A 13001-nucleotide genomic window follows, 5' to 3' on the forward strand; every position below is an offset into this window, starting at 1 on the left:
ATCCTCTCTAGGGCAGGTCGCTGTCGTTCCTAATGTTACGACCGCCTGGCTCAACGGCAGCGCAACATACAAGGAAACCCCACGCAATCAAATAATCAATTAAAGTATTTATTTAAAGAAAAAAATCAGAAGTGGGTACAAAGTCAATAATATGTAAATAAAGCAAAAAATCTAAAGATGTCCAAAAACATAACCAAACCAAAATGCCAAAGGGGGAATAAAAGGGGGCTCCCCTCCAGAGTAGCCTCAGGTCTTTTCATACCCCTCCCAATTAGCGCTTCACACGGCACACCTGCGCCTGATCACCTACTCAAACAGGGACAAGAACACAGGTAAAGAGTGGGCGGGACTGACAGACCGAAAGCGCCGTCACACTAATGAGACCCACCTCTGTTGTGTCATCCGCGTATTTTATGATGTGATTCGAGGCAGATGCAGCACAGCAGTCGTGTGTTCACCTTCCTCAGGGTTTTCCGGACATCAGCCACGTTGAGGCTCAGTGCTTTTTCATCAGGGTGAGGATTAGCATTTCTTGCAAATCTGCCGAAAAAACTGTTGAGTTTATTCAGCAGATGTGGGTTGTTGTCACACAGTGGAGGAGCAGCCTTGTAATCTGTTATCGCCTGAATCCCCTGCCACTTCCGCCTGGTGTTACTAGGGTCGCGGAAGAGATTTTAGATCTTCCCCGCATGGGCACGCTTTGCTGTTCTTACAGCACGGTTGAGGTTGGATCTCGCCGTTCTGAGTGCAGTCTCATCACTCGACTAGAAAGCGACATTCCGTACTTTTAGCTTCTCACGTACCTCTTGCGTCATCCACGGCATCTCATTTGCCCTGGTGGTGATGTTCTTCATGACACAGAGGTCCTCTGTGCATTTTTGGATGTAGGCAGACACAGATTCAGCATACTCCTCCACATTAGTGTGCTGATTATCAGTGGCAGCAGCTCTGAACATGTCCCAGTCCGTGCGCTCAAAACAGTCCTGTAAGGCTTCCATTGCTCCCTCAGGCTAAACCCTCACCTGCCTTACAATGGGTTTTCCTCTGGTCAGCAGGGGCCTGTATGCAGGTATTAGCATAACAGAGAGATGATCTGAGGAGCCAAGGTGGGGGAGGGACAGCTCTGAAAGCATTCTTTAGGTTTGTGTAGGCTAAGTCCAGTGTGTTGATTCCGCTGGTTGCAAAATCCACATATTGCTGGAAATGGGGGAGAACTGTTTTCATGTTAGCCTGATTGAAATCTCCTGCTACAATGAAAATGCCCTCTAGATGCGTGGCTTGCAACTCAGTGATGGTCTGATAAAGAAAATTCAGGGCCTCCTTTGTGTCCGCACTGGGGGGGATGTACACAGCCATGGGGATAATAATGGTAAATTCCCTGGACAAATAAAATGGTCTGCATTTTACAGTAAGCAGCTCTATATTAGGAGAGCACTGACTTGAGATCGCTGCTGCATCGTTGCACCATCTGTTGTTAATATAAATGCATAAACTGCCTTCACGGGATTTACCGCTAAGAACTTGGGTCCTATCCCGCCAAAATGTTGTTAGCCCTTGCAAGCTAACCGCATCATCGGAAACGCCCGAGTTCAGCCATGTCTCCGTCAGGATCATAGCACAGCAGTCTCTCACCTTTCGTCTTGTGGTTAAATGCAGCATTAGTCCAATTTGTTTTCCAGGGAGCGGACGTTAGCGAGCAAAACAGATGGAAGCGATGTTCTGCACGGGTTAACCTTTAGCCTAGCCATTAGCCCACGCCGACAGCCCCGCTTGCGCTTCCTGTCCTGTCGCACCGCCTTCGTCTCCTCCTGCGCCGGTCTGTATGGGAAGGGAGCTCCGCTGCTGCCTCGGCCACAGGCTGTAGCAGTCCAAAGCTGCGTAGTTCCGCCAGGGTGTTTGGGTTCATGGCATGAAAACTGCTCGATGTTCGATGTTATCGTGAGCTACTGCAGCCACAGCCGAACAGGGCGCCGCCATCTTGGAAGAATACAGTCAGAGGCTGGCTGCAGACCTCAGGCCCCATGCAAGACACAGAGCAGAGTACACAGAGGCCCTTTCCTCGTCTAGGGGCACAAGTGGAGATGTCAGTGTTGGTGGAAAATGACAGAATTGGTAGCATTCCTGCACATTTATTGATTGGGAACATATAAAATATGTAATTTTTATTTAATAAATTTTATTATTTAATAAATTTTATAATTTAATAAATTTAAAATAATTTTTATTTATTTAAATATTAAATTTTTAGCCGTTTATATGAGAATGTTATATATTGTTGTTTATTATATAAACTATATATTTATAATGGACTATATATTGTAGTTTATTTCTAAAATGTTGTATGAACATTGTGTAAGCATCTTAACAAGAATAATTTTCATCGCATGAGCTTTAATTGTGGTGAGTTTTTTGAGTCTTCTTAAAATGTTATGAAACTTGTCAAAGGTACATGAATTTCTCTTTATTGCACCGCATTTAAGTGTACTATGTTGGCTAAAGTTTACTAAAAAGGGTTTGAATTGCATTCTTTTTAGTTATTTTTCTACAACCCATTACAAGAAAGACTAAGACTTTTTGAAAATAATAAACCAAGATGACAGAGAGTCATCAGTGGCTTAATGGTTAGGGAAGTGCGCTTGTAATTGAAAGGTTGCTGGTTTGAATCCCTGACCATCAAGGTACCACCCCCAAGCACTGCTCCCTGGGTGCTGAATGGGCTCTTTGTACGTCAGCTTTCGTGTTCGTGGAAATGCGGCTTGCTCGTTTCCGGTCTGTAAGAAATGGCATAATTTTACACGTGAAGTTTACAGGACCTGCCCAAATTACGATCAGCGACATTCGTCTTTGTGAATCCTCCTCTAAATCACCTACAAGTAAATTAGAGAAGGGCTTTAAGATGTATGCCTCTTCTTACTTCCATAGATATGAAGGTGAGTTTTGTATTCTTTTAACTTTGTGGCTAGCGTTAGCTATAGCTTATCATTAACATTACTCCCGGACAGTGTTAGTATATGTATGTGCTAATGAAGTATCTATGATCATCCCTAGTCTTTCTAGCAGAGAATGCCTTACTTAATATGTTCTATATGTGTTATAAGTACATACTGCATTACTCTGTGTTTGCTATTCTTAGTGTCAAACAGGGACAGGGCAACAGGAGAGGTTGCTGTACGGGCATTTTGCTTCAAATCTATGAAGAAGCACGATAAAAACCATAGTGAAAAAGTAGGGTAGTAGTGGTAATTTGTCAGAGTTCGAGTTCAACAGTTCTAAAAGATTTCAGTTCAAGCTGTTCAATGTTCAAATTTGTTTTGCATGTGCAAACTACGGCCATGTTCCATTTGGCCTCTGTGTTATTTCTTTTGTTGTTCTTGCATGTGTTTTATGGTGCATTCAAATGGTGGTGTGTTTACCATGTTCATGAGATGAGTCCATATGATTGGCCCCCTTCTGTCGTATTCACGACATTGGATGGCAAACTTTTCTGAAAGCTCAGAGCTCACAACCTCACGTACACGACTTCCCATGTCATAATCACGAGTTCCATTTGAATGCAGCATTAGAATGCCATTTTAAGGAGAGCACTCCATCTCATGCCAACAGTTCATAAGCCAAATCTAACAATATGTAATGACTGAAAATGATCTGTCAACAGATAATCCTCCGAGACGCAGTTCCTGTAATTATGGTGCTGTGCAGATGCTCATGTGTGACTGGCACTGCCATGTTCAGCCATATAATTGCTCTGCTGTTCCAGACAGCCCACATCTCCCAGCTCAGTGTGCCAGTGGTTCCCCCTGTTCAGAGCTGTACTGAATCAGAGCAGCAATGGCACAAACCCTGGACAGCTGTAAGCTTGCACATGTATGACCAGCTTCATACAGGATAGCTCAGTTAGATGTATGCCATACTATAATATTTAACAGCTAACTCTGACCTCCGTTTAATCTAATTAAATCCTCTCAAATATGAGAGTATAGTATCTCCAGTCATTTAACATGTTTTTCCCCCATTTGAATTTAGATCTCACAGCGAAGACTTTGACTGCATCCATGTCTCTGTTCTCGATTTCGCAGGGTATAAAACCAGGTCCTGTTGGCAAGATGGTTGTAGTTAAGCCTGTATAAGGTCCAGTGTGTAAAGGAGGATTACAGTAAATATTAGTTGCTGTCAACGCATAACAATTTCATGTTTTGCTGCCTCGCATATTGTATTGTCAGGTCAAATACCTGTGTGATACGTTTTATTCAAAGGAGGACTATCTTCAGAGGAATGATTGGCCCTCTTCCTGACCTGTCAGTGCTTCAGGTGGCAGAGGCATACAGTGACTTAGATCCATTACATATGCCAGTAGTGACAACCATGGGGATGAGTACAGTGAAACCACTTGTGGAATCTGAATTTGGACCAGTGCAGAGGGGAAGTGTACTGTCCTATCAGCAGCCCAAACTCCTAACATGATGCATAGTTACATCAGAATGCTCCACCTTGTCCATGTCTTCCCCTTGATGCCCATCATCTGTCACCAACAGAGTGTGCGTGGGTATGCACTGAAGAGCAGTGGACGAGAGCCGTTTTCAGGTCTGGCACATTCTGAGGCAATCCAGGATACCCTCATCAAGATTTAGGGAGGTGTGCCATATGAGAGGTCACAGTACTGCCAAATCTCTTGCAGAGCGAATGATCAGGGGCACTAAACAAACTACTGAAATGAAGAGAGGTTCGGAAATGGAGAGTCAGGCAGCAAAAGAATATGCCAAGTGTAACAATGTGAATTATTCACCTTGTGGTCTAGTAATTCACCCTGAAGCTCCATGGCTGGGCACCTCAGCAGATGGCCTTGTTTATGATCCCAATGAAACCCCGTCATTTGGTCTGGTTGGAATGAAATGGCTGGGCACCTCAGCAGATGGCCTTGTTTATGATCCCAATGAAACCACGTCATTTGGTCTGGTTGGAATGAAATGGCTGGGCACCTCAGCAGATGGCCTTGTTTATGATCCCAATGAAACCCCGTCATTTGGTCTGGTTGAAATGAAATGCCCAAATGTAAAGAGTTATGTTGACTGCAAGTAATTGCAGATGTCAGATGGCAGTTTCAAACTAAGGAAAACCCATGCTTACTACTGGCAGGTACAAGGCCAACTTCTTATTACTGGTCTTAAGTGGTGCGACTTCTTCGTTTGGGTAGAGGAGGATTTCTTTGTTCAGCGACTAGATTCAGATATAGGAGTTCAAGAAGTAATTAGACAAAAGTGTGATAACTTCTATTTTAATATTTACATGTCAAAGTACCTCTCAATGAAACGTGCACAGCATAACGCATGAGCTTCTCCTACTATAACAGGGGTTGGCAGTCTTATCCAGAAAGGGCCGGTGTGTATGCAGGATTTTGCTACAGCTCCCTAATTAGATTATTGATTTGAGGACTGATTGGCTGAAGAGTTTGAACGGCTGACCTAAAGATTATCCCGAAAACCTGGATACACACCAGCCCTTTGCAGATAAGATTGGCCACCGCTAGTTTATAAAATGATGTTTAGCTGCATGGAGAGTTAAAGAACCATGCTGGCAAGTTTTCACTGGTAAAGTAAAATTTACCAGGCACACGGAAAAGGGAGACACGGAGGAAACACCCACAGGCGACATTAAGGGGCCAGGAGTGAACGGAGGAGGAACTGAGGGACGAGGAGTAGACACGGGAGACCAGACAGGCAGGGATGGAGGGCAAAGAGGAGCCCAGGCGGGCGACGGGTAGCGGCCGAAGGGGCCGCAGGTGGAAGGGAGGCCGGAGCCGGAGGGAACGCCACAGGGGCCGAGGGAACAGGAGGAGGGAGAGCCGGAGGGAACAGGAGGGATCACCGGCGGAGGCAGGCAGGAGGGGGAAGCCGGAGCAGGAGGAGGGGAAGCCGGAGCCGGCGAAGGCGCCGTCCGACGCCCCGCCGAAGTAGGGGGGCCCGGAGGTGACCGACACAGAGCCGGAGGCGCAGGCAACACAGACTGCCACCGAGCCACAGCCAGGGGCTGAATGGGTGAGCCAGTCCGGAGCAGGCAGAACTGCCCCTTTAAGGGCTCTACTGACCTGGGGAGTATCGTCCCTTACAGCGCGTATCCTTCCCTGGCCCAGGCGCACTGGCCGATAGTTATACGCCTCCAAGGAAGGCGGCAGCTCGTCGGCGGGGCTGGCAGCGGGATCCTTCCAGGTGAGCGGGGACCTCCCTCACCCACTGGCAGGGATGACCGCGGAGCGTAGAAAGCAAGTAGGTTGAGGCGGGATTGCCTCTGTGTGGGCGAGCAGCTGGAGCCGCTTCTCCTTCACCTTGTCGACAAGCCGCTGGAGGTTTGCGCGCACTTCCGCTATCGCGTGTTCTTCCGTGCACGGGATAACCTCTTGTAGCAGGGTCCAGCTTTGGTCTGCCAGGGCGAACATGCAGGGGTCCTCTTGGATCTCCGGTTGCTAGCGCCAATACATCACCTCATGCAGCAGGAGGAGCCAGGGATCTTCCTCCTGCTGCGGTGCGTAGTTTAGGAGATCCGTCATTATGTCACGCTCACAAGCTGGCGAGCCAGGAAGCAGGCCAATGGAGCCGAACTTATGGGTAAACAGAGTTTATTCAGGGCAGAATGGCGACAAACATCAAACATGACATGTCACCACAATGATGGATCTGGGAGACAGTGGGAGACGCGGATAATATACACCAGACAAATCCGGGATTAACACGAGGTAACGAGGTGGGCGTGGCACACACGAGGATCGGACGGAGCTGGGCGTGACAGCAGGGGTGTCAAACTGCAGTCCCGAAAGGCCTGAGCCCAGTGTAGCTTAGTTCTTTCACTGTTCCACCACAAATTATTCAGCTCAAGAGCTATGTGGTAATTAGCACAAGAAGTTGAATCAGGTGTGTTAAACGAGGGGAAACCCAAAAATGTGCAGGGCTCCTTACTTCCTCCTCCTGCTCTCTGACAGAGCTCACTTCATTAATCTCACAGAAGAGCAGCTGAGCAGCGAAAATGCTGCAGGATTCCTCTATCCTTAATGATGCCAAAGAAAATGTTCAGGTCGACTTGTAGGCTGCTGTATCATACCAGCACATAAATTTCTCACTTCTCTTACGGTTCCATTTGCCATCATATTTTCTAGTAATTTTTCCACTCTACTACAATATTAACATGGAAGGATTTTTTAAAATATATAATCAGGATTTTAGAGAGGAAAAAAAACTTATCGCAGCATTTATGGCCATTACATACATAAAATGATTATTATCTTTCCCTTTCTGCCCTAAAGTTCATTCCCTTCTCAGTGAAGCCCGTGATGCCATCTGTCAGTAGTGACCTGGTGGCCATTTGCTTAGTAGCTGTCAGCCGCTGTCCCACGCTCTCCTCCCGCTGCCCTGGGGCTGTGCTGCTCCTCAAACTTAATAATAATGTTACGATCCCTAGTCTAGGGTTAGGGATCGACAGAAAGGAAAGGGAAAGGGTAAGGGAATGACAAGACAAAAGGGAAATATTTGTATTTTTATATCTATTCATGGACACTTCAAAAACACCAGGTGCAACAGGACTTCAGGAGTGACAGTGGCCAAAACAACAAACAAAACACATCTGGCGAACACGACCCAAATCTAAGCTAACCCTAAATGTAACAAAAGGAGGAAACAAAAGGAACAACACTAAACCCTGACTCCCTAACACGCATACGAAACAAACACACAACCCAAAATACAGTGTCCAAGGGGGCGAGCAAAAGAGTAGTCGGTAGTCAGGTGAGAGATCAAAGAAACCAGAAAAGCAATCAAACCAAAGCGAAAGTACAAAAGGGATAAAGCGAGAAATCAGGAACCAATAAACCAAAACCGTCATGCACAATAATCTAAACCAATAAGCAAACCGATAATTCAAAATTAATGAGCAGATCTCCCGAGATGTACCAGCTGTGGCCTTTTCTTTTCAGGAACCGGAAATGACATGCGGTGCATCGGGCAAGTAGCGGGCGGGGTCTGGACGGGGAGGCAGAGCAAGGGTCGAATGGCGGACAAGCTGCTGATGACAAGGCCTGTGGGCGGAGCGGAAGATGCAGCTGCACGTAACAAATAATAATAATAAGTTCAAGTTACTTTATTGGTACCCGAAGGTAAATTTTGTTTGCAGTATAGAGTCTACACACAAACCCAAGTAGGAGAATCAAAACACACATGTCACACATCACTCATTATACCACAATACGGGGTCCATCCCTAACAATAAACAGTAAAAACACTATTATCAGTAACAAATAACAATAATAAAATAATAAAATCCTAACAATATAAATAGCTATAACTTATAACTTATTCCTCAGCGTAATGGCTGTCAGAATAAAACTGCTCCTGTAACGTTTTGTCCTGCACCTGGGAATTATGAACCTGCGACCAGATGGAAGAAGCTGAAACTCAGTATGCAATGGATGAAAAATGTCAGGTAATACTGAGCTGGTTATGTGCTGTATTTGTCTCACGTACAGAGTCTCCAAGTTTGCCTGTGGTCAGCCTGCCAGACCACTTAATTTTTTGATTGAGTGAGTTTTTATTTTTCACTGAAAGATTCCCAAACCGAGCCGCTAACCCAAACGATAAAACTGATTCAGTAAAAGCCTGATAAAACAGGCTCATGATGGATCTATCAATGTGGAAGCGGCTCAGTTTCCTCAGACAGAACAGGCGCTGGTGCCCCTTTTTACACACAGCTTCACAGTTCAATCCAAACGTGAGTTTTGAGTCTATGATCGTTCCCATGTATTTGTAGGATTGTACACAGTTTGACCTTTGATTAAAGTCCTTTGTTTTGCAAATGGATTTTTCCTGAAGTCAATGAGCATATCCTTTGTCTCAGACACGTTTAGCTGAAGGTGCGATACCTCACACCACTCGACAAAGTCGCTGATGAAGGGACTATGACCAGCTTCACTATCTTGGAGTAGACTAACAATAACTGAAAGCAGAGCAGAGGAAAAGTCAACAAATAAATGTCTGGCATGAGAGCCATTTTTATCCAAATGTTTACAAAGTAAATGAAGCAGGGTGACTGTGGTGTCCTCCACCCCCCTGTGAGATCTATAAGCAAACTGCACAGGGTGAAGTAGGTGCTCCGGGATTGTCCATGTAGGCAGCCGTGCAGTGGAATCGTGGTGCAGGTTGTTGTCCTGGGGGAACCAGGTCTCTTCCAATGGTGTCATCTCGTAATGTCCAGGTGATGGATGCTGGAGCCCTTTCAGCTGGCTGCTCACACAGGACGAGAAAGAGGCCTAATGTGGGCTAGGTGATTTCCACACCTTCTTCATCCAGCGTTATGCTGCATCCCAACTTGCACATCAGGTCTCTTCCCGTCAGGTTGACAGTACAGGCGTCATTAAGGAGAAATGTGTGTGTGACTTTTCGTCCATCCTGCAGGGCGACTGGAAGCGGGAGTGTTTCACGCAGAGTTTGTTGCAGGTCTGATGAACCCACAACCATAGCCATGTTGTTACTTGTGGGGGCCCCCAGTATGTCTGTTGATCTGATGGCAGATCTGGTTGCCCCTGTGTCCACTAGGAAAGCCAGTCGCCTCCCAGCCACAGAGACACACATCATTGGGTCAGTCTTCGCACACCGGGTTAGAGGGAGGAATTGACCCTCTTCTCCGGCCCTCCCCCTCGCACCTTCAGGCATTCTGCTGATCAGCTTCCCAGGAAGGAGGATGGGGCTGATCCTGATCCCACGGGATCCTGTTGTTCCGCTGGCCTCTGCCTCCTCTTCCTCAGAGTGAACAGTCCTTTCTCCAGTGATCAGCATTTCCACACTGGAAACACCCTTGCTCTTTGTCTTGCCCTTGTCTGTTCATGCCTCGCCCCAGTCCACCTCTGCCTCCTCTTCCTCGGAGTGGACAGTCTTTCCTCCAGTGATCATCTTTTCCGCACTGGAAACACCCTTGCTCTTCGTCTTGCCCTTGTCTGTTCATGCCTCGCCCCAGTACACCTCTGACTCCTTTTCCTCTGCATCTTCCTCTGCCTCGGCCTCGGTTCTGTGGACCACCTTGATTGTAGAACTGGAGCTGGGCCATCATCAGCTGCTGTTTCTGCTTCTCCCCATGCTCTTACAGGGTATTCTCAGCATGAATGGCATGGCATAGAATGTCATCTAGGGTTGCTAGGCTGCCATTCAATGCAGGTGATTTTCACCATTTGCTGGATCTTTGGCTTCAGTCCAGCAACAAAGAGAGTCGTCATAGCTGCTTTCCGCTGTTCCTGGTTTTCAATGCCAGAATAATCTGACATGGCTTGTTCCCATTGAGTGACAGACTCCCCTTCTAGTTGCATCTCCTTGTGGATTTTTCCCCAATCCAGGTTCATTCTGTACTTTTCCTTTATTCTGTTTCCCAGGGCGATCCACTTGGCTTGGTACTCAGCAGCGTCTCGTCTGCCTCCCAGGAAGTCGCCTCGAACTGCTGACCACTCCCCCTTCAGTTTCTGACGCAGTACCTGGACCCATTCGGTGCCACTTCATGGTTGATAGATTACATCCAGGTTCGTTACTTCTTTCCAGAACTGATTTCCTCCAACTTCACGTGGATCTGGGAGAGAGTTGACCACTTCCTTCACCTCAGCCAGGTCCCAGTTGCGTTGGACGTACACTATTCTCTGTACTCCATCAACACCAGTGCCCCTTGGGTCAGGCATTTCCACCAAGGGGTACTGGCATGTTGGGGGTGCCGGGACTGAGCCCGCTCTCTCTCTCTCTCTCTCTCTCTCTCTCCTGCAGCCTCTGACTTTGTCTTCTTCTGCGTGGCAGGGCCTCAGCTCCTCCTGTTTCCTCTGCTTCTTACTATGTGTCTTCTTGGAGAGGGGCGGAGGCTCCCACAGGCGCCACTGCATTTGCTTGGTGATAAGCAGGGGGGGGCGCCAATGTAGGGCACAGAAAAGACTCTTCCTGTTTCTTCCTTGTTTTACTTGGAGCGTCACTGCGCAACACCATGCTTAGAGATTTTTGCTTCTGCCTTTTCCAACCTTCAGTTCTGCTGTTCCCTTATTCACTTTGTCCCGCAGTCCCTTATTACTCGCCTTTTCTTTCTCTAACTCTTTTACCTTAAGAACATAAGAAATTTACAAACGAGAGGAGGCCATTCGGCCCATCAAGCTCGTTTGGGGAGAACTTAACTAATAGCTCGGAGTTCTTAAAATCTCATCTAGCTCTGATTTAAAGGAACCCAGGGTTTTAGCTTCCGCTACACTAGCAGGAAGACTATTCCATATTCTAACTACAGCTGTGTAAAGAAGTGCTTCCTCAAATTTGTTTTAAAATGTTCTCCCGCTAATTTCCACTTATGGCCACGAGTTCTAGTATTTAAACTAATATTGAAATAACCATTTGGCTGAACAGCATCCAGACCCGTTACAATCTTATAGACCTGGATCATGTCCCCCCTTAGTCTCCTTTGCTCAAGGCTAAACAGATTCAGCTCAGCTAACCTCTCCTCATAAGACATTCCTCTAAGACCAGGAATCATTCTTGTAACCCTCCGTTGCACCTTTTCTAAGGCAGCAATGTCCTTCTTAAGGTATGGTGACCAAACCTGCACACAATATTCTAGGTGGGGTCTTACCAAGGAATTATATAAATGTAACATCACCTGTAATGTACCCACATATTTCCATTTCTCACACTTTTCTAAACCTCCCTTTTTACCACAACATCCCCTCTTACTTTCTATCACCCCTTGTATGCTGTATTATTGCTGGGTCAAACGTGCCATTTTCTGGCCGACGCCCACCCGTCATTTTACACTATTTAGCACATTCCTTTCTTTTTTTTTTTTTTTTTACTCCCTCCACCACCCCCCCTCTGCGGAGGACTACTTTATTTATTTGTATTTATTTATTTAATATAATTTAATTTAATATATTTTTTTTTATTTACTTCCTCAAGAGAAGGAGAGGGAGAGAGAAGGGGGAAATAAATGAGAAGAAGGGGGAAAGAGAAAGAGGGAGTGAGAGGAGAGAAAAGAAAAAAAAAACAAAACAGATAATCTGCTTCCATGCCTGCTGAAAAGAGAAAGACAACATACAACATCTGTACTAATCACAACGACCACCAAACGTTAAATGTTGTTGAACAGCACACACAACCAGCATTACAACACATGCCCAGAAGCAACAGCCGATCAAGACAGTGTGTGTCCGTGAGCACCTGTGTGCACACCTGTGTGTGTCAGCGCGCTGGTGTTCCTAAGGTTTCTCCATGTAAATGCCTAGTAGTGTTTGTGGGGAGCCACAGCCCCGCCACCCAGGACCTGAAGCCGACACGGAGGAGACCCGGGCCATAGACATCCAGAGGCCCCCCAGGGCACGGGAACCCCAGGAGGACCGCCGCAGGGACAATTGCAGCCCCCACTCAGAAAAGGGCAGAGGAGCGCTTCGGAGGGGGGCCATCCGGCAGCCACATCGCAGGAGCCCCAGGGGGCCGTGGCGGCGAGCACGCAGGCCCCGCCGGCGGCCGGCCACACCAGGGCAGACCGGACCCCGGGCCCCCCAGCCGGGGCCCCGACAGAGCCGGAAGGGCCAGGCCCCGGCAGGCAACCGCCGAGAGTGAGCCAGCACACACCAGAGCATCCAGCCCCGGACTTCGAGAACCACCAACGCATCGGCAGCCGGGGGCCTCATCCACCGGCAGGGAGTGTGGCGGGGGGCAATAGAGCCTGAGATGTTATTCCAGGTGGAGTGTAAGACCCAACCTGACACATGCGTATAGACAGACAGGCGTACACATACACAAGCATTCGTTCCCACCCTCATGCGCACATAAACAAATATTCACCCATGTGCCCAACATGGAGACACACAGAAATGAACGCCATACAAACACTCTCACTCCCCATATATACTCTATACTCCGAGATCCAGGCACCACCACCCCCAGAGGGGCAATCTGCCACCAGACCCCGGAGATGGACCCCTTTTTTCCTCTGGTGTGGGGACCAGAAAACCA

At 47.3% G+C, this 13001-nt stretch overlaps 1 protein-coding gene across 1 annotated transcript in view; it reads left to right on the forward strand.

Moving 5' to 3' along the window:
• Positions 1–13001, forward strand: part of LOC111844380 (uncharacterized) — a 560559-nt gene that overhangs the window by 483113 nt on the left and 64445 nt on the right. The window lies entirely within an intron of this gene.

The sequence above is a fragment of the Paramormyrops kingsleyae genome, chromosome 4, assembly GCF_048594095.1.
Source record: "Paramormyrops kingsleyae isolate MSU_618 chromosome 4, PKINGS_0.4, whole genome shotgun sequence".
Lineage (NCBI taxonomy): Eukaryota > Metazoa > Chordata > Actinopteri > Osteoglossiformes > Mormyridae > Paramormyrops > Paramormyrops kingsleyae.